A 21,819-nucleotide genomic window follows, 5' to 3' on the forward strand; every position below is an offset into this window, starting at 1 on the left:
TGTTCTCATTAGCACTTACCTGAGCTGCTCTTTTGCCTCTGCACACACAGAGATGTCCCTGGGCAGTGTCCTGCTGCCAGGAGGGGTCTGCAGGGCAGAGCTGAGCACAGAGCGGGTGGGATGGGCTCTGTGAGCACTGAGAGGGAGGAGACCTGGGGACAGAGAAACAGCTCCCGGCAGGGACAGCTCCAGGCAGCAGAGACATGGGCAGGCAGGGACAGGCAGCTGCTCCCAGAAAGACTGTGGGAGGGGGGATTCGCACAATTCCCTGCCATCCCCTGCAGTGCCTCCCCAGAGCAAGTCCCTGATCTCCTCTCCCACCCAGCACAGCCTCATCCCCAAGGCCACAGGTCCAGGGCATGACTCAACTCCTTGGCAGCTGCACCTCCACTCTAGGAGAAATGCCTGTGTCCTACAATCGATCTACAACAAACAGGCTAGAAACGAGTGCCCTACATTGTCGCTGTCTGGGAGGTGGACAGCACAGTTGGGTAAGGAGAAGGCTTCTCTGCATGCCCATCTTCCTTCCTCTCCTTGCTTCATTTTTTCAGACCATAGAGGTATTCTTCCTTGTTTCCCCACCTGTCAGTCTCACTCTTGCTCCTGGTGTTAGGGTGAGGGTGCGGGTTAGCTTCTCTTCCGACTCCGACTCTGAGGGTCCTACCCCAGAGGGTTGCTCCTGGAAACTAGGTGCCCAAGCTGTATTGGAAAGTGTGAGGCACCATGTCATTCAGTTGCTAGGGTTGGGGAATGAGCCGGCTCATTTCTCATTCAGCTCAGGGTGGGGGATTTCTGTGAGAAATGGCATGGGCTTTTCTTCAGATAAGTCATTTCTAACGTGTCACTGTCTTCTCCTCCTTGCACAGTGCCCCAAGCCCAGGAAAAGAAAATGTCCAACAACTCTCATTACTGAGTTCCTCCTCCTGGCATTCGCAGACACACGGGAGCTGCAGCTCTTGCACTTCTGGCTCTTGCTGGGCATCTACCTGGCTGCCCTCCTGGGCAACGGCCTCATCATCACCGCCGTAGCCTGCGACCACCGCCTCCACACTCCCATGTACTTCTTCCTCCTCAACCTCTCCCTCCTCGACCTGGGCTCCATCTCCACCACTCTCCCCAAAGCCATGGCCAATTCCCTCTGGGACACCAGGGCCATCTCCTACTTGGGATGTGCTGCCCAGCTTTTTTTTTTTTTTCTTTTTTGCATGTCAGCAGAGTATTTTCTTCTCACGTCATGGCCTATGACCGCTACATTGCCATCTGCAAACCCTGCACTACGGGACCCTCCTGGGCAGCAGAGCTTGTGTCCACATGGCAGCAGCTGCCTGGGGCACTGGTTTCTCAATTCTGTGCTGCACACTGCCAATACATTTTCACTACCACTCTGCCAAGGCAATGCCTGGACCAGTTCTTCTGTGAAATCCCCACATCCTCAAGCTCGCCTGCTCAAATGCCTACCTCAAGGAAATTCGCCTTCTTGTGGTTAGTGCCTGTTTATTCTTTGGATGTTTTGTTTTCATTGTGCTGTCCTATGTGCAGATCTTCAGGGCCGTGCTGAAGATCCCCTCTGAGCAGGGACGGCACAAAGCCTTTTCCACATGCCTCCCTCACCTGGCCGTGGTCTCCCTGTTTGTCAGCACTGGCATCTTTGCCTACCTGAAGCCCCCCTCCATCTCCTCCCCATGGCTGGATCTGGTGGTGACTGTTCTGTATTCGGTGGTGCCTCCAGCAGTGAACCCCCTCATCTACAGCATGAGGAACCAGGAGCTCAAGGATGCTCTGAAGAAACTCTTTGAACACAAACTATTTCTTTGTCATTAAGGAATCCATCATCTTTATGTGACTCCCAGGGTATCTCAAGAAAAGTCAGGACTATCTTTTGTTCTTTTCTTTATTTTATATTTGGTTTTTATAGCTGTGATAATATTAATTGCAAATAAATAGTAGTATGCCTCCAATTCTTGTCGTTCCACATGGTTTTTTTTCTGAGGAAGTATCCTAATGTGTCATGGTTTAACCCCAGTCAGCAATTCAGCACCACGCAGCCATTTCCCCTCCCCCTCCCAGTGGGTGAGGAGGAGGAAAGCAAAGGAAAAAAAAAGTAAAACTCGTGGGTTGAGATAAGAACAGTTTAATAACTAAAGTAAAATATAATACTAACAATAGTAATAAAGAAATATAATAATAATAGTAATGAAAAGGAATGCAACAAAAAGAAGGGGGGGGGGGAGAAAAAAAAACTCAGTGATGCACAATGCAATTGCTCACCACCCGCTGACCGATGCTCAGTTAGTTCCCGAGCCACGATCCGCGCCTCCCGGCTATGTCCCCCCTGTTTATATGCTGGGCATGACGTTCCATGGTATGGAATACCCCTTGGGCTAGTTCAGGTCAGCTGCCCCGGCTCTGCTCCCTCCCAGCTTCTTGCACACCTGCTTGCTGGCAGAGCATGGGAAACTGAAAAGTCCTTGGCTTAAGATAAGCGCTACTTAGCAACAACTAAAACATCAGAGTGTTATCAACATCATTCTCACACTAAATCCAAAACACAGCACTGTACCAGCTACTAAAAAGAAAGTTAACTCTGTCCCAGCCGAAACCAGGACATAATGTACCTAAGGAAGCAGTCTCCTTACATAAATAAAGAAGCGTGCAGAAAATCCTTGGTTTGAGCTCCCATCCCTTCAAATCTTCTCTGGATGTGGGTGACCAGCCCCAGCATGCAGAAGGAGTTAAGTCACCAACAGTCTGTGGCCCTCAGAGCTGACCCTTGCTGCCTTGTCGGGCACTCCCTCTCTCCCGCCCTTGAGTCAGGGCTGCTGCTTCTCTGGAGCCATGGCCATGGACTGCATCAGGACGTGGTCTTTTCAGTGCTGGTCTCTCCTCACACTGTCCTGCTGTGACTTTAGGTTTATGTAAGCCCAAAGGTCTCCCTCAACTTGAGACAGTCCTGTTGTCTCTACGGTGGCATCCCTGTGGCTGTGGGCAGGAGCAGGCCACATGAACCACTGTGTCCGAGCTGGCCTCCCTGCTAGCACCACTGTCACCAAAAGGGCTCCTCAGGGCAGGGCCAGAAGGCCGGATGCCTCTTCCAAAGGTGGTGTCAGGACTATACCCAAGGAGCCGCTCCCTCAAAAGGACTTTTGCTCTTCTGAGGTTCTCGATAGCTTCAGGGAGACAATCTCAGAGTCCCAGGGGGATCTGTTAGGGACTGAGGGCTGGACCAAGAGTTCCCTTCTTGGTGGCATGTGTCCAAGCAGACAGTAACTGGTCTTTGATTTATCTCCCTGGTGCTGTCCCACCTGCAGCGGGGCAGATGGCAGATGCCATCCTGGAGAGGAATCGGGAGCAGCCAGGAGATCTCAGGGGATCTTCAGGCACAGCATGTAAGCCTGGGGGGGCAGTGAGTGGTGCCTCATACAATAAGTGACAGTCCAAGGAGGAGTGTCCCAGAGGCAAAGGTGAACCTGAGGAGACCATGGGCTAACAAGGGCCCTGCAATGCCAGGAGAGGCTGGGAGGAGCCAGAAGGCAAAGGCACATGAGACTGGAGAGTGGTCCAAGCCCATGGCCTGCATCTAGTGCAGGCCTCCCTTGCCTTTTGTGCCATTGCCGCTCCCCATGGTCCTGCCCAGCCCCATCTTTGGCTATTGAGCCATCAAGGGAAGCTGGAAAAGGGGCTCAGCAGCAGCGATCCCCATCCAGCTGGCTCTGCTCGGTACCCTGACCAGCATGGCCAGTGCAGGCTCACCCCGTGGCCAGAGGGCACCACAGCCCCCTCGCTCTGCAGAGTGCACCGCCAGCCTGGGGCCCTGCAGGGAGCATGGGGAGGGAAGCAGGAACGGCCGGCCAGGCCAGCACAGACACGCTTACGTGGGGAAAGGCTCTCTGGAGAGCAGGGATGACTCTGGAGAAGAGCAAGGCAGCATATCTGTGCCTGCAGGGAGGAATCCATGAGAAAGAGAAACCTCTTTCTGCAGGCGCCTGCTCAGGGCAGGCTGCTCTGTCCCCTGGCCAGGACTCTTGTGCTGGCCTGTGGAGAGGGGCTGAGATGGAGGGGGCAGTCAGTCTGTGATGGGGATCTCCTGGACCCAGGACCAGGACTCCTGCAGTTTCACTGACCTCCATTTCCTCATGCCATGGTGAGGCTCCAGCCGTGGGGCTGATGGGGAGGCTGAGAGCCCTCCCTGCCCCCCAGGAGCTGCAGTGCCCTTCAGAGGGGCTGGGGCTGTGGGGGGAGTGCCCAGAGCTCTGCAGCACCCTGCAGCAGGTACTGCTGTGGGGCTACTCCAGGCTGGGCTGCTCTGCGGGGCTGGGCTGGGGAGCGGAGAGGGGAGATGGGAAGAGCTGGAGAGGGGCTGGGCTGAGCTGGAAAGTGCCTGGGAGAGGACAACACCAAGGTTAGCTCAGATGTTTGATCATGCAGGGTGAGGACATGCTGCAGTGGGTGTGAGGTACAGACCCAGGTCTCCTGGAAGGGAGCTGAGACACGCAGGGACAGGAGAAAGGAGCTCAGTTGGTGCCCTTGGTGGTACGGACAGAGCAGGAAGGTGCCCCAGGGCATTTGTCACCCCCCAGCCTCTCCCATCGGCCATTTCCAGCACTGGCTACTCACCTCAATTTAGCAGTGTTTTTGCTCTGGGGCCATCTCCTTCCTCCTGCTGGTCTCGTTACCTGTGTCAGAGGAAGAGCCAGCCCTGCCCCAGCCTCTCTTCTTGCCCAGGCCTTGGCGCACCCCAGAGCAGGGCTGTCTGTGAGCCCCTGTGTCAGACACGGCTGGGGCTTGGCTGGGGCTGGGCACTGGTGGGCTGCAAAAGAAGGAGGGCTGGTGGGGATGGACGCTGAGGGCTGCCACGGGGACTTGTGGTGGGGGATGTTTCCCCACCCCAAACACACCCTTTCCTTGCAGTGTGTGATGAGGAGGGCCGTGAGGGCATGTGTTGGGCAATGGGGCTGCACTGGCTCAGGGACAAGTCACAGATGGGAGCTCCACCACCACAATCAGGAGGTGGAAGCAAGGCCGGGCTAGGGAGGAGGAATTTAGAACTCTGACCTGAGCATGCGGGTATGTGTTTAGGAAAGCCAAAGCTCAGCTGGAGCTGATGGGGGCTGCAGGCAACATCAAGAGCCAAAGGAATTCCGTCACTGTGTGTGCAGTAAAAGGCTGAAGAAGGAACATGCTGCCGAGTGATGAGGGGAGGGTTCAAACAGCAGACCCAGAGGAGGCTGAGGCACTCAATGCCGCCTTTGTCTGAGTCTTTACGAAAAAGGTCTCGCTGGCCTCTGTGCTCAGAGAGCGGGCTCAAGGAGGAGGAGAGCACGGATTGGCAGGAATCTCAGTAGATCTCACAAGGACAGATGTCAGTTTCTGCCCGCGCAGGGGACTCCCCCTGGCAATGGCCCAGGCTGGGGGCTGCCCGGCTGGGAGCAGCCCTGTGGCAAAGGCCTTGGTGGGCAGGGAGCTGGAGAGGAGGCAGCCGTGTGCCCTGGCAGCAAGGGAGGACAGCAGGGCCCTGGGCTGTGTGAGCGGGAGCACGGGCAGGAGGTGGAGGGAAGGGACTCTCCTGCTCAATGGAGCACTTGTTAGAGCACATGCAGAAGAGTGTGTCCAGTTTGGGGAACCCCAGTACTGGAAAGGGGTTGGCAAGGTGGAGCAGATTTTGGGAAGGGCCTGCAGATGGTCAGGGGGCTGGGTCACTTTCTGTGTGAGGAAGGGCTGATGGAGCTGGGTTTGTTGAGCGTGGAGAAGGGAAGGCTGAGGGACACCTCACAGCAAGGGGGGCCTCCCTTTTTCCACCATGAGGCCAGCCAAGAATTTGAACAAGGACTGCTCACCCTGAGAGGCTGGGCACTCCTCCATCCTTGGAGGCTTTCAAGACTGAGAAACCAGATCTGACTCTATAGGCTGCATTGAGTAGAAGGTTGGAGTGCAGACCAACCTGATCCACCTGATTACTTTCTGGAAAATACTTGCCTTGAGACAATGGTACATACAAACTTCACATCAGCTGGATCAGGAGCCAGGGCTCTGCTGTGGGCTCTGGAGGAGTCTATCCTGCCCTACAGTTACAGGTAAATAGGAACATGGGTGATCTCAGGTTAAATCCACTTTTGATATCAAGATGATTTCCGCATTGTTGCTCCCAATTCACCTGAGGGCAGAGCAGAGCTGAGGGGATTTTGGTTTGTTTCTTCTGTTCTAGTTGTCCCACCACACCTGAGGAGTGTTTTTAAGGCAGAAATCTTTGGCATTCCTGCTGCACTCCCAGTGAAACCTTGTGGGTCTTGACAGGCAAAGGGACTGTCCCTTAGTGCAGAGGGAGGACAGCCGGTCGGTCCATCAGCCCTGGTCTCAGCTGCCTTGTGCTGGCAGCTTTCTGAGCTGCAGGACTATCACACTCCCGTGTTCCCCCCAAAAGAAATACTCAGGATACTGCTGAGAGCAGAGGAATCCAGTTTCCAAGTGCACATCTCCAAACCCCTGCTCCCATCTCATCGTACCTGAGGAGGATCTCATCTCTCCCTTCCCAGCCAGGGACACAGAGGGCTCATTCCAGCTGCCCGCAGACAGCCCTCCAGCAGCACTTCCTTGGCCTCAGCCCCGTCATGTCTTCTCTGTTGGGCACTTGGAAAACACAAGGTTGCCATGGGTGAGTTGTGACCTTCTGGAAGGCAGCCTGCAGCCCAGCAGGACCCCCCAGGGAAGGACTCAAATGTCCTCAAGATGGGGTGCCCTGAAGGGAGGGCCAGGTCTTCTCCAGCCCCACACACTCTAGTGCCCAGAGCCCCAAAGGTTGGGAGGGGGTTTGGTTGCTTTTCCTCCATGGAAGAATCGGCATGGCAGGACCCATAGCGCTGGTGTCTCAGCTGAACCTGAATCCCCACCCCGCTGTTTGTTGGTCGGGCCGCTGGGAAGGCAACCGATGGCTAAGTGCTTGTGATGCTGAGGGCAGGGAGCAAGGCTGTGAGGGAGAGGAGAGCAGGGAGTTGCTCCGGGGAAGATGCTTGCACTGCAGGGGATGGCAGGGAGGTGCCTGAATCCCCCCTCCCACCACATTTCTGAGCTGTGCTCCCTCTCCCCCTCTGACAATGTCTCTGCTGCCTGGAGCTGTCTCTGCCGGGAACTGCTTCTCTGTGCCCAGGTCTCTGCCCTTTCAGTGCTCACAGAAAGACAGCCCCATCCCTTTCACTGTGTGCTCAGCTCTGCCCTGCAAACCCCTCCTGGCAGCGGGGAACTGCCCCGGCGGCATCTCTTTCTGTACAAGGGCTAAGGAGCAGCTCAGCTAGATAACTCCGAAAGAGAAGGGGCATCTCCGTGCCTTCTCAAGAGTGCAAAAATAAATTCCCATCTCCCACTGCCCACCCAGCCAACCAAGAGGACTACTCTCAAAGCACGGACTCCTTCCTTTCAGGTAATCCCCACTTTGACCATCCTCTGGAAAAGTTTCCTTGGAAATGCCTTGGGGGTGATCCCCAGGGGCGCAGGGACCCTCCGCAGAAGGACAGCCCTGGGCACCCCTGGCTGCAGACCCAGCTTTCTGCCCCTGCAGTCATCCCCAAGACAAGGAAACCATCATTCCCTGTCCTACTGAAGTGCAGCAGGGAAGCCCTGCTCAAGAGCACGTCCTCCTCCTCTGCACTAGGGAAACGGTGAGAATCCTCCTGCCAGGTCCTACAGGCTGTGGGATGAACCAGGTCTCGGAGATGCCGCCAGGAACACCGGGTTCAGTGCCCTGCAGCCAGAGACTTACCGTAGAGAGGGCTGTGAAGATTTCTGCCCCAGTGAGAGCTCAGCCATCCTCCCACTCCACACTGCCTTTAACCTCTCCCTGCCTCGCTCCTCTCCCCTTGGTGCCTGCAGGCAGTGCCCTCAGCCCTGCTGCGCTTTGGGCAGAGCTGTCTCTCTGCTGTGCTGCCCGCTTGCCGTAAGCTCCCCCCGTCCCAGGAGGACAACCCAGCTCAGCATTAGAGCACCAGCCCAAGGCATCTCCTTCTCGGCCCTCTTTGGACTCCCTTGAGATGTCCCTGGGGCTCCAGGGGAACCTGCTGTGAAACACGCTGAAGCAATCGTTGATGTTCCCTCCCTCAGCTGGGGAGAGACACTGCTTTCCAACTGTGTCATTTCTCCTGTCAAAGACAGAGTTGGGCATGAGAATCACCTTTCCTTGGCCCATCATCTGACAGGACAACCAGCCAGTGACAGGGAGGGATCTCCTTGACCCCTGCTGAGGCAAGGGATTCAGCTGACTCATTCGAGGCATCCCATCCTGAGCTGGAAGTCCTGGGGACTTCCTAGAAGAGGGCTCACCTCCCTCTCGTGCACAGCACCAGCCCACAGGAGGTGAGATTCCTCTTGCCTCAGTTCACGTGGGCACAAAACAGGCACCTGCATGTGAGCTGCTTCTCTCAGCTCCCATGCTAAGTAATGCTGATTGAGGGAGTTGTTCAGGTGGGAACACCTGGTGACATCTGAGGGGACACCAGAGGTTGTCCAAGCTATGGGCAGGTGACTGCAAGCTCTCAGGGAGCAGTGCTGAGAGACGGGGCAGTGTCTGGGGGCATCGTCTTGGAGCCCGGTGGGGAATTCCTTTGGTACACCGAAAACGACAGCAGATGTTTACGTTTAGGAGAACTAAAAGCTTCCCTTTTCCTGATGTCCACAGCAGTGCATAGAGGTAGTCAGCTGAGCAAATGGAGCTAAGTCCCTCTCCTTCTCTTCTCCATCAGCTCTATTTCCTAGATCTCCATTGACTGTAATGGCAGTTGGCTCACGGACATCCCCCCATTGCTTCACCTAATTCAGGGCAGCTTCTCAATGGCCAAATACAGGCCTGTGGTGCTATGCGAGATGCCAGGGCTCTCCAGCACAACTGCATGTGGCTGGTAGGGGCAGCACAGGACCTACAGGAAAGGCATCCACGTCCAGAGCGGTTGCGTGGCAGACACCCCAGGCAGCATTGCAGACAGATTTGATGCCTTTGCCCAAGCCCAGGTGGCATCTCAGAGAGATTCGCTTTCTGTTGGCCACTGACTGAATCCCAGCACTGCAGCGAGGCACAGTCTGACCCATCTCCACCCAGTCGATGCAGGGCAGTTCATGAACAGGAAGCCCATCACACTGGGATCTCCGCTCATTTGCCTACTCTCAAACTCTGCCCGTTCTTCTTCAAGCCGTCCTTTATTCCTCCACTTGACAATACAACCAAGGAACCGTCCAAGGACTTTCACAGTGTTCCTGGCTCACAGGATGTCCATACCCAAGGACATTTTCAGCAGCATCTGTGCTTCCTGGAGATCAGCTTCACCTCCACCACAGGCCTTCAGGAGCTTCAGCAACAGTAAAGACAGCAAAGGCTTCTCCTGCCAGGGCTACAGAGCCCAGCACTGCTTTTCTGGGCTTGCGGGGAGCAGGGTTTCCTCTTTTGGTGCCTTCACATTGCCGTCTGCCATCCCCTCCAGCGTGTCTCTGGTCTCAAGCACAGCACTTGCACACACTGGATCTTGGGCACGTGGTACCGGATTTGCCTGTGACAAGTCTGAGCTGGGCTGCAGTGCCACAGCCGAGGTGCTGCAGCCCAAACGTGCATCAATGCCCCCAGCCTGGGGCACAGCCAGGAGGAGCTGGAGTCCCATGGGCCATCACAGAGTTTTGATACTGATGGAAGAAATGGTGAGGTGTGGTGCGACAGCTCATGCTGCTAGTGGGGCTGCAACGGTGCATATGGGCTTTTCAGGAGAGATGGGCCAGGAGGGTGAGGAGGGAGATGCCCTCTGTGTGCAGGAGCTGCTTGTATGTATGGAGCTGCTCCTTGGGCTGTGCAACAGGTTGGGTGAGGCCTTGTGGGTGAGGGTCAGAGGAGAGGTCTGTTAGTAGGACATCCTGGCGGGAGACCAAGCACCTGCAGTCAGGTGAAGGAAGTGGAGGAAGGCTTATTCAGGAAGCCATGGAAGTCTCCAGATCCATGACCCCAATTCTTATGGGAGATTTTAATGGCCCTGACACTCACCGTTCAGGGGACTTTTAGTGGTAGTCCCATGGGCAGCGGCACTCAAGGGCAGCAGAGCTCAGTACAGCTGATCTCTTAGGAAAGCATCTTCCAAGCGCAAGAACTGTCCACACCGATAAGCAGGAAAACAACCAGGCATTTCAGGAGAGCAGCTTGGCTGAAGAAGGAACTCATCAAGAAGCTCCATAGAAAAGAAAAGAAGCATTCAGGATGTGGATGCAGGGACTCAAGGAGGAATTTAGAAATCGGGGTGATTTTAGGGAAGCCAAGGCCTCCTGAGTGTGGGCCCCTGCAAGAGGTTCGAGGGCATCCAGAGGAGCTGTTACTGCTTCCAAAACAGTTAAAAGAAAAAATCCAAGATACCGTGTGGTCACTGCTGAACTTAGTAAGAGCAAGTGTAGATAGATCTGAGACTATTCTCTATGCCTTCATTGCCTTAGTCTTCCCCAGCAAGGTCTCCCAAGCCTTTGCTCCTTGAGGCAGGACTCTGGAGGAAAACCAGCAGTGGGCGTGGATCACTTCCGGTTTCACTGGAGCAAACTCAGTCCTTTCCAGTCCGTGGGGCTGGAGGGGCGGCATCCCAAGGAGCGAGCAGACCAATGTCAGAGTGAGGCCACTCTCAATCATCATTGGAAGGTCATGGAGACTGGGGAACTTCCTGATGACTGGGAGCACCCAAACATTGCATGCACCTTTCAAAAATGCCCAAAGGTTGAGCAGGCTGTGCCCCTGAGTGTGTCCACTCGGATCCCCTTTCTGGGTGTCTGAAAGGCAGGCAACTGGATTTACCCACAGGAGATTGTGCCCGGCCAGCCTCTTTGCTTTTTCGGAAGGAAGGGCAGGATTGCTGGACAGGGGAGAGCAGTGGTGCTCTTCTACCTGGAGGTCAGCAAGGCTTTCAGCATCGTCCCCTGCAATATTCAGTAGTAGGATATTATGGCCTGCAAGGGGGGATAAGCAGATGGGTAAAAACCAGCTGGAGAGGTGAGCTTGGAGGTACGTGGACAATACGTGGTCCTCTGCCTGGAGGCATCTAGCTAGTCGGGTCCTGCAGGGCTCTATTGGCAACCTGCCCTGCTTCATGTCTTTTTAATGACCTGGAGGAAATGCAAGAGTGATTTTTCATGACATTTGTAGAAGACATCACACTGAGGAGAGCAGACGCTACACTGGAGGGCAGGGTTGCCACCACAAAGGACATAGACAGGCCAGTGGCACGGACCAATAGGAACCTCATGGTATCCAATAAGGACAAATTCAAAGTCCTTCCCCTGAAGTAGACCAAAGCTCTGCAATGAGATAGGGCAGGGACTGCCTAGGTGAGTCCTTGGGTTTCATTAGGCAAAAGATGAGCCATCAACATGGAGGGCCAACAGCACGCTGGGCTGCACGAGCAGGAGCACAGCCAGGGGAAGTCATTATCTCCCTCTGCTTACCACTTGTTTCACCACATCCAGACTGCTTACCCAGGTTTTGGTGCCCCACAAGGCCAGAGAGACATTGGCAAACTGGAAGCAGTTCGGTAAAGGGCCACAAAGATGGTCAGGGCTGGAGCACTTGTCCTGTTAGGAGAGGGGGAGGGAGCTGGGCTTGTTCACCCTGGAGAATGGAGGGCTTTGAGGGCGAGGACCTAACAGCCTTGCACTGCCGACGGTGAGGTTTCCAAGAAGTCACTGTGGTGCAAGACAGGAGCACAGCAGGCAATGAGCTGAAGCACGAGAGGGTCAGGCTCAATACAGGGAGAAACCTTTGCAACATGAGGACAGTCAGACACGGGAAGCTGTTTCCCAGAGAGTGCGCGCTGCCTCCATCCCTGGAAGTGTCTCAGACGCACCTGCATAAAACCATAAGCAACCCGATGTGACCCTGCTTTGAGTTGGCTTGTCTACAGACATCTTCCAAGGTCCCTTCCAGCCTGGATGATACTTCCATTCCTTCCCCTTCATGGCCGGAACATTAAGGAAAGCATTCAGGTTCCCTCTGGCTGTGGCAATAATTCCCATCAGGTACAAGGCTGCATCACCGGCACCCCAAAGAGCACCAATGACATCCTTGGCCTCCCCTTTCCTTTCCTGCTTCCCTTTTCCCCCTCTCAGGTTCTTCACTGTTAGCACCCTCAGAGCTCCCAAAAAGTCCATCCGACCCTGGCTGGTTGGGAGGGAGTTAATTTTCTTCATCGCAGCCTAGTAAGGCACCAAGTTTGGGATTTGTGACTGAAAGAGTATTGATAACAAGCCGGTGTTTTAGCTATTGCTCAACAGCGCTTACACAACAGGAAGGCCTTCTCTGTTTCTCACGCTGCCCTGCCAGCAAGTGGGCTGTGGCTGGGCAAGAAACTGGGAGGGGATAGAGCTGGGACAGCTGACCCCAACTGACCAAAGGGATATTCCATACTGGATGACGTCATGCTCAGCAGTAAAAGCTAGGGAAAGGAAGAGGAACAGGGGGCATTTGTGGTTATGGCATTTGTCTTCTCAAGTCACCGTTACACGTGCTGAAGGCCTGGAAGCTTTAATGGAAATGGCTAAACATCCTCTGCCGATGGGAAGTAGTGACTGAATTCCTTTTTTGTTTTGCTTACAAACGGAGCTTTGCTTCACTTATGAAACTCTCTTTATTTCAACCCATGAGTTTTTCTCGCTTTTACCCTTCCTATTCTCTTCCCCACGCTGCTGTTGGGGGGAGCAAGCAAGTAACTGGGTGGGGGCTTAATAGCTGGCTGGGGTCAGCCCACCACCTCTGTTAATCTTTCCCTGTTGGCCATGCTTTTCTTCTTTTGTATCCTCCTTATGTGTTGCTGAGATGGTTGCTGTGGTAGTTTCTACTCTGAAACAGGCGGCCCCTTTCATCACCTGTAGCCTTCTGCAATTGCTCACATTGTTATCTTGTTAGAGTATCGGGCACCTGCACACATACTGTAACATCTTAGCTGCTGCCCTGCAGTGTTCCCAAGGAGAAGAGATTCAGCTGAAGCTGAGGGTCTCTACATCAGTCGCCCATGGGAGAATTCAATCCTTGGCACCCAAGAATGTTGCCTTTAGTAACTTCCTCTCCTCCCCAAACCTGAGCAAGCGATGGGAGGAAAGGAAGAAAGGAGAGGGGGTCGTCACTGCTTTTTCAGTCCACCCAAAGCTGAATTTTGTCCTACTAGCAAAGGTTTAATTCGGGTTCATTTTGCTACCAAGCAGGGTTTTTGGGAAGTGTTCAGCTACTGCGTGCTTCTCTTTGCAAGGAATACAGAGGGTCTAGAAAAGCATCATCAAACATAAATAGCTGTCTGGCAGACATCTGTGGAGAAGAGGTGAATTTTACTGATGCGAATTCTTAATTAAGGAGTGCAACACCTCAAATGAACATAAGGGGACTGAGGCACCTAAATGCTGCTATGGATGTCTTAGATCGACATGCCACGGGATGAATAAGACCACCTAAATGAGGCTTCTGAATGGGTGGGTGATGCTGTCAATAAAGCAAGCTAAACACTGTTGGAGAGCAATGAGGAAAGCCAATGTTCTGAATCAAGAGCTTGCTGGAAAGAGGCAAAAGGAAGGTTGGGTGTGGGTGAAAGCTACCCCATCCTCTCGGGGTAAGGTACGTGGTTCGGACATCTTCCTGAACAGCACCTCCTTCCCTGGCGGCTGATTCCCTGGACCTGCACCAGGCAGCAGCCAGGTTTCTCAGCAGGGCTTTCCATTTCCCCTTCCAGAAATGACCCTGGCTCTCCAGCCAACATTCATGGACCCCTAACTACCAGTTGAGAAAGCCCATGGTGTTGAGAGGAAGACCTCCCTGAGGCACATCTCTCCTTGAGTTCCAAGGGCTTGTGCAAGGCTCCTACGTTTGGTGCCTCCCTTTCTGTTGCAGAGCACCCTCTGGGCCCAGCTGGACAAGCCCTGCAGTGACAGGGCTGTGCCTGGGCACTGAGCCCTGCCTGGAAAGATGAGGAACGGTTCTCAACATTGAAAGAAGAGATGAGCACGTGTTCCATCAGCTGAAATGCACTAACAGTTCTCATCCGTAGGCAGTGTTTTCCCATGATGCCAACATGGCATTTCCAGCTCATGTACTACACTCAGGAGAAGAAATACTGATCTCCCCTATTCCCTCCACGGCACTGCTCTGCCCAGTATACTGTGTATCGGCTCTCACCACTCTTTCACATGTTTCCACATGTCCTGCTTGAACCGACCACTCCTAAAGGCACCTTTTCAGCAGACTGCCTGGGCGTGTGCATCTTCCAGTGTCCCTCCAGCTTCCCTCTTCCCATTGGTCTCTCCCCATTCAGACACCTCTCACCTACCCAGGCGCTGCCCTGAGCTTCAGGCAGTTTAAAGCTTGCCTTGCCTTTCAGCACTCTGCCTGATGGTCTCTTCAGCCACCTCCCCAACTGTGTTTCTGCTTGGTCTCCTCTGTATCTCACTGAAAGTGTTCCACTAAGGTTACCGACAGTGGAAAGTGGACTTCAGTGGAGGAAATGTGGACTTCATCTATTATTTTTTACTGAGCTATTCCTTTCTTTTTCTATCCTTTTTTATTATTATTATTATTATTTTTATTTTGTCTTGGCAGGTGAGAAACATTCTTCTGTGATTGTGTGCAGCTGGTTCTTCAGAGAAAGCAGGTGGGAATTGGGGCAAATGAGCTGAATCATTCAGCTACAGACTTTAGTGGGATAAGCTTAGATTTGAGACATCATGATGCGAGTCCCAGGAGGCCACTGAGAGAAATGAGTGGTGCAGGGGGGAGGAGAGGGAGCAGCAATGACAATGGGACACAGGACAAAGATGGCCCATACAGTGTCTGACAGAAATGCTCTTACCTTTCCTACATAGTCAGCCTTCATCAGGAGATGCTCTGGATTGGAGAAGGCTGATATCACTTGTTCTGTAAGCGGCAAATTAAAGAAAACTGGAAAAAGAAGGAATCCTGATTTGTTGTTCCTTATTCTTTCAGTCTTCTCTGCTTGGCTACTCTCCTGAAATTTCTCAGATTAGCCACACAGGAACTGAAGAATTAGGGAAAATTAGGCACAGAGACATGGCTTGTTAGGGTGTTTTGCATGTTAATGAGCCCTCTGGTGCCAAGTTCCTGAACTACAGAGACAAGCCTGTAAAGAAGTGGAAAGCCGAAGCAAACACCAAGTTTCTGAGGGTGCTGGGGTCCCACTGAGGGCCAACACTGACAAAGCCATGAAGGGAACGACCAGGCAAGGTGTCTGTCTTGGGGGCTGGTTAAGCAAAAACTTGGAGGCGCTGGTTGCAGGTGGCCAAGGCAATGTGCAGGTGGCTCTGATGCCACGTAAGCCCTTGGTGTTTGTTCCTCACCAGAATGGCCAAGCCCTGACCCCCAGGGCCTGGTAAAGGAGATCCTTTTCCTCACATGTTCCTCAGGGGAATACCTAGGGCTAGTGTGAGCTTGTGTGTGGGGGGGGGATGGTGGTGTGTGTGTGTGTGTTAGGTGCCAGGTGCTTTTGCTTTAATCATAAAGCTGTGGTTTTCTGGGCATGTGGCAATGCCTGTGAGTTCCCCCAAACCCATCCAGCTTCTTTCATAGTCAGCCTAACGATCCTCAATCACCTAAGATGTCCCAGTCCCAAACTTGCGTCCTCAGTTTGGCTCCATATCCCAGCACTGCACTGCATGTCCTCATTCTGCTGCTGCCCTAAACCCAAACCTCAGTCTCTTCCACATTAGCATGACCAGCCCATGCTCTTACAGGTCCTTTTCTTGTCTTTAACACACACCCCGCTACACACACACTGCTCCCTCCCTGCGCTCCCACGGCTCTCAGAAAACCTTCCTTCTTCCCCTGCAGCAATGGGCCATTGCTCTAGGAGGTTCATGTGTTTTCCAGACTCATGGATGTTTCCTGAAGTGTAGGCAAGTGTGGAGAGTGAAGGAGGGGAAGAGAGGAAGGTCAGCTCATGGGGCGTGATGAGCACTGTCCAGCCACCCCTCACACAACTGGCATTCTCCATCTCCAAGGCTGAGGCACGCACACATGCTGGAAACTTCTCTGTCCTTCCTGCTTTGTGCAGGGGCTTTCAGCCACATTCCCAGGGCACACCTACTCCTCCTCCACCAACAAACACCAAGTGCTTTCCGTTTCTGGGCTCAGACATGGTTGTAAGGATTTGCTAAAGGCCTCAACCCAACACCTTGCTCCTCGCTGAGTTCCCTCCACCTTCTCTCGCATCCCGACACACGACCAATCACTGCCTAATCACTAACTGCAAAGTTCAGAAGCTCTCAAGGCTTTCCATCTCATCCTCAGGGGGTGGCCATGTTTCTCCATTCACCATTCATGCGTTCTACAAGCACCAGTTGAGGAAGCATGTCTTGGGGAGGGGAGGACCTCCCTGAGGCACCTCTGCGCTCTTTGAGGTCAAAGTGCTTGTGCAAGGCCTCGGGAGGAGTTCCTTTGGTGTCCACATTTATATTGCAGATGATTAGTCTGCAATGGGCAGGGAATGAGACAGAGCTGCTGCCAGGAATGACGAGGGAGGGGAGATTCAGTGCACTGGGTGTGGCTGGGGTGGAGCTAATTTTCTTCACGGCAGCTCGTATGGTGCTGTGTTTGGATTTGTCTGCTGTGTTTTGGATTTGTGATGAAAACAGTGTTGATAACACAGTGATGTTTTAGCTATGGCTGAACACTGTTTGCACAGTGCCAAGGCCTTCTCTGTTTCTCACACTGCCCCGGAGGACAGATTGCCCAGGAAGAAGTACATGGGAGTGTGCAGATGCTGGTCTGCCACCACCAGCACGATGATGAGGATGTTCCTAACCACAGCCACTGAGTAAATCTTGAGTGTGAGGAGGAGAAGTGGTGTGTGGAGTTCAGGGACATTTCCCAGTCCCAGCAGCAGGAGCTCCCTTGGTGATGTCCAGCTGTCTGGTTGTCTTCCCCCCTGCAGCGTTTTTTCTCTTCAATTAAGGAAGAGTTTGGGTGGACTTTACTGCTTAAAAAAAGAAACAAAGAAAGAAAAACCAAACCATATTTTTCCTTTGTTCACAGTTTGGTTTTGCCCCTGCACACACCATAAGGAGAGACGCAGGTTCTTCCAGAGGACAAATCTGCTCATCCCAAAGCCAACGCCTTCTAACCACAGTGGTGATTTGCCGCATGGAGCTGCCTCTTCCTCACTTTGGACTACAGAACACCATACGTGTTTGCTCATACTGAGACATTGTGTGTTCCTGTGAACACAGGTTTTCCCAGTACAACCCAGAATAGCTCTGGAGGACACAGGTCCTTTGCTCTTTGGCAAGGGAAAGATGTGTCAGGGAAGACAATGACCATGCTGTGAAACAAGCCTTTTCTGTGAAAAAGTTAAGGCAGCTATGCCTTCTCCAAGAAGGAGAAGCTTGGGAAATTACAAGGTGAGTGGGGTCAGCTTGTGGAAACAGTTGCTTTAGGAGAGGATTCCCCACCCTGCCCCACCCCAGCCCTACACAAGCCCTAAACAGTTTCTTCCATTGACAACAAGCAGGTGAAGAGTTCTTGCCTTCGATGAACATGGGATTGTGCAGTGGGACAAACGCAGAGGATGCCTGAACCTACCTTGTGGGTCAGACTGCAGAGATCAAAAAAAAACCAACCACAAACCAGGAGGAAGGAAAAAAAGGGGATGTCTGGGGAGCTGTGGGTCAAGCAGGCAGCGTGAAGGAGAGTTTGTGCAGGGAAGAACGGAAAGGGACTTCACATCTTTCCCTCCTCAGCAGCAGTTCCTGAGAACCTCGGGGCTGCCTCCCTGCACATCCCAGCCAAGCAGCAGGACCTCAGCACAGCCAGCTGTGCTCCTGGGGCTCCCTGCTCAGCACTGCCAGGCAGCGGGAGGGGGTCCCCAGGGTGCCTGCTGGTGAGGTGGTACAGGAGAAGGGTCGGGGCCTCAGGCCATGCCCAGGACCTGCCTGAGGGCATGGCTGGGAAAGTCCGTGCCCACTGAAATGCTTGTTCCCCTAAACACTCTTACACTCACCTCCCAGGCTGGGATGACTTGCTTTGCGGTTTGATAATGACGGGGGGAACAGGAAAGGTTTTCAGAGTCACTGCACCATGATGGAAGTTCCCAACTCTCCCCTCTGCAGAACTGTTAGAAAAAAGGAGGGGTGGAGACAAAAAAGCTTGCATGATTTTGAGGAGAGAACAGAAAGGAAGAGGGAAGTGATACAGTCCTGAGGGCAGAGAAGCAAAGCGCTGAGGCAATCCACCCCCACAACTGAGGTCTTCCAAACTTTCACTGCACAAACACTCAGAAGCAAAATAACCACCACCCAGCCTCAGGACATCCAGCACCCACCCGCAATGCTCAGCAGGAAGGGGTGACCTCTGCGCTGATGGTGCCTGGGAACAAAGACCATGGCTGGGCTCTCACCCTCTGCCTCTTCCCTCCCATGTCCTTCCCTTCCTTGATCTCTCTGCCCACCCTGAGCCAGGTTTCATGCTCTGCTCTGCCCTTGCCCTCTTCTCAAAGCAAGGGGGCCTCACTTTTTCCACCATGAGGCCAGCCAAGAATTTGAACAAGGACTGCTCACCCTGAGAGGCTGGGCACTCCTCCATCCTTGGAGGCTTTCAAGACTGAGAAACCAGATCTGACTCTATAGGCTGCATTGAGTAGAAGGTTGGAGTGCAGACCTCCAAAGGTCTACTCCAACCTGAATAACCATGGCATCCTATGATCTCTGGTCCCATATCTGAGCAGCATATGAGAGATCAGATGGTTATGGGGCAAGAATCCTCCTGTGTTAGATGTGAGCAGCTAAGGCAAGTCAGGTGAACATCTCCTCCATTCGCTTGCCTGTAAGGCGAGCCTGGGAGGCACTGCCTCAGACAGCTCTACATTCCCCCTGAAGCTCATTGCATCCAGCTTTAACCACCTCAAAGGCCATGGTCTGCACCCTGAAGCTGAGCAGGGTGTCCATGAGGGTGGCCTGCCCTCCTGCCTGCCACAGCAGGTTGGCTGGCTGTAACAGAGGAGTCCTCAGAGCCAGCACCCACACACGTCCCTTCCACCTGCCTCAGCCCTCCCTTTTTTCACACAGGCAGTCCATCACTGACTAGGGCTGCACTCTGACTCACAAACAATGCCCAACTGGAGGAGGATGCCAATGCTGAGGGCAGCCATGGCTGCAGGGACCACGGCAGAGAAAAAAGACCAACGGCAGACTCACAGCCTTGGACTACAGGAGAGCAACTTTCAGCTGGTTCAGCATCTGCTTGGCAGGATCCTGCAGATCCAAGATCCACGGAGCCCTCTTGCATCTTCGGGGACAACAACATCAAAACCCATCAGAAACACATCAGCGTGATGTTGTGGGAGTCGAGCAGGGCCTAGCTGGAGGCTGGTGGGGATGAACGGGGATCTTGTGGCTGAAGAGTTCAAACACCAGAAGGCATTGCACAAGGTTGGAAGAGGGAACAGGTTGTGCAGGAGGCAGATGGAAAGCTGGCCTTGGGGTAGAGGGATGGAGGCAGGAAAGCCAAAGCTCAGCTGGGGCTCCAACTAGCAAGGAAGAGGGCTAGCACCCAGAAGGCCTTCTGTAAGTTCACTGGCAGCACAAGGAGTCAGCTGAGGAGAATACAGTCTCATGGCTCAGTGGGGCAAGGCATGGAGTGAGAAGAGCTGGAAAAGGCTGGGGAACTCACTGTTTTCCCATTGTTTTCTGCTGGGAAGGTGTGCCCCCAGGCCTCCCTGCTCCTCGAGCCTCCTATCAACATCTGTGCTGGCAAGGCTGCAGCCATGGCAGCAGCAGCTGTGTGTCGGGGGGCACTGAAGCCAGTTGGGCACACCCATGTCCATGGGAGCAGAGGGCATGTGCCCAAGGGTGGTGGGGGAGCTGGCTGATGTCATTGCAAGGCTGCTCTTGATCATCTTGGAAATGCCAGGGCAAACAAGGAGTTCTCTGGAGATGGGAAAAAGACCACCATTGCCCCCATTTTCAATTTGGGCAAGAAGGAGCATGCAGGGAACTGCAGGCTGGTCAGCCACCTCTGAGTCCGTGGCAGGGGGATGGAGCAAATTCATTTCATTAATTCCTTGGCCCACCTCTGTCAGCTCTTGCTGTCTCAGGTGCCCTGGGGCAGCTGAAGTACCCATCTGCTGCTCGGAAACGGGACCCAGGACCTCTGGGAGCCCTTCTGGAGCATTTGCTGGTCACCAGGAAAAGGATCTCCAGACACCTCACTTGAGACAACTTCTTTCTCTCCATTGACTAGAAAGGGAACTCGAGACAACTTGGTTTGACATACAGAAATGTCTCACCTGCACTGAGGTGTGTGATGTTGGGGGAGACCAGTCTCCTGCCTTTCTTTACCTCAAAAGGAGTCACTCTTCATCTCCCTGGAGGGAATGAAAAGGGAGTGTTCGTAGATGATCTAGAGACCCCTTTCAGTAGACACTCTAACAGAGATGTGTTGAGAGGAGTGCAAATCTGGCCACCCAAACCCAGGGTGTTTCACTGAAGTTGGTCGCTCTGCTTCCCAGCATCAGCTGAGAGAGCCTGCCACCTTCGTGGGTGAGTGTCTCTGGGCAAAGAGTGAGGAGTGGCATGGATGCTCCTGGGAGGGGAGGATTTTTAGCTCACTGAGATCTCTGCGAGACATAGAAATGTCTTTTTTTAGGCTGCAGGCGTGAGTATGATGGAAATGTTTAGAAAATGTCAACAAAAATGAGACACAGAAGAAATGAGGGAAGATTTAAAACAAAGACAAAGTTTTAATGCAATCTTCAGCTTTTTAAAAATTCTTTGTGTTAATTTCCTCCTAGTTTAGCTTTGTTTTCTTTTCATACACCAGTCTCTGGGGGATTTAATGAACTGGGTTTTTTTTAAGTACTACTTTGAAAGAAAAACTGGTTTTCAGAATGGGGTCGGATGCAGCTACAGGGACACGGATGTCTTATGTTACAGGGACACAGATGCCTGGTGCCAGTGCAGGTGTCCTGGTGCCCTCTGCGTGGCCTCTATCGGCAGCTCCTGAGGGGCTCTGGTCTCCTGCAGGAGACCTCCTCTCCTGTGTGAGAGTGGCCGGGTGCAGGCAAACACCTCAGCCACACCGGGGTCTCTACAAGTGTCCCTCAATGGCCATGGTCAGGCAGCTGAGCTCTGCCTGGAAAGGGGAAGAACTGCTTGCAACTTTGACAAAACACATGAGCACCTTTTCATCAGCTGAGATGATTGAAAACTTTTAAGAAAATGGTGACGTTTTTCCACCACGACAAAATGGGAATTTCTAGGAAGTCTATTAATTGCAGGAGAAGAAATCTTGACCTTCCCCTGTCCTTGCATTGCCAGGACTCTGCTCATGGTCCTGTGTATTTAACCTCCCTAATTTTCCCACCTGCCCAGGTCTAAAGGCATCTTCTCAGCACACTATCTGCACCTATGCCGTTTCCATTGGTCTCCAGGTTTCCTTTCCCCTTACTCCTTGTTCAGTCAGATCCCTCTCAACCACCCAGGCTGAAGCTTTGAGGTTCAGGCAGCTAGAAGCCTGGCCTTGTCTTTCAGCAGTCTCATTATCTCTTCAGACAAATCCTTCCTTGTGTTTACATCTATCATTTCCTCTCTCTCTCTCTCGGAAACATTTCCAGGGAGGTTATCCCCTGTGGACGGTGAACCTCATTGGAGGCAGCATGGACTTAGCATAGAGGTGAGGAGAGTGGGTTATTGTTTATTAAACTTTACCATGCTTTCTTTCTGTTTGTTGACAATGAAGGGAAACCCAGCTGTGCCTGTGTGCAGCCAGGTCTCTCAGGAAAGTAGGTGGGAGCTGGGGCAAAGGAGCTGTTACCTGCAGCTGCAGCCTTCAGTGGT

At 53.2% G+C, this 21,819-nt stretch overlaps 1 pseudogene; it reads right to left on the minus strand.

The window, feature by feature from the left end:
• Nucleotides 1-9,729: 9,729 nt before the first annotated feature.
• LOC127028272 (olfactory receptor 14C36-like) overlaps nucleotides 9,730-21,819 on the minus strand; it is a 15,924-nt pseudogene continuing 3,834 nt past the window's right edge.

This window comes from Gymnogyps californianus, unplaced genomic scaffold (genome assembly GCF_018139145.2).
Source record: "Gymnogyps californianus isolate 813 unplaced genomic scaffold, ASM1813914v2 HiC_scaffold_31, whole genome shotgun sequence".
Classification (NCBI taxonomy): domain Eukaryota; kingdom Metazoa; phylum Chordata; class Aves; order Accipitriformes; family Cathartidae; genus Gymnogyps; species Gymnogyps californianus.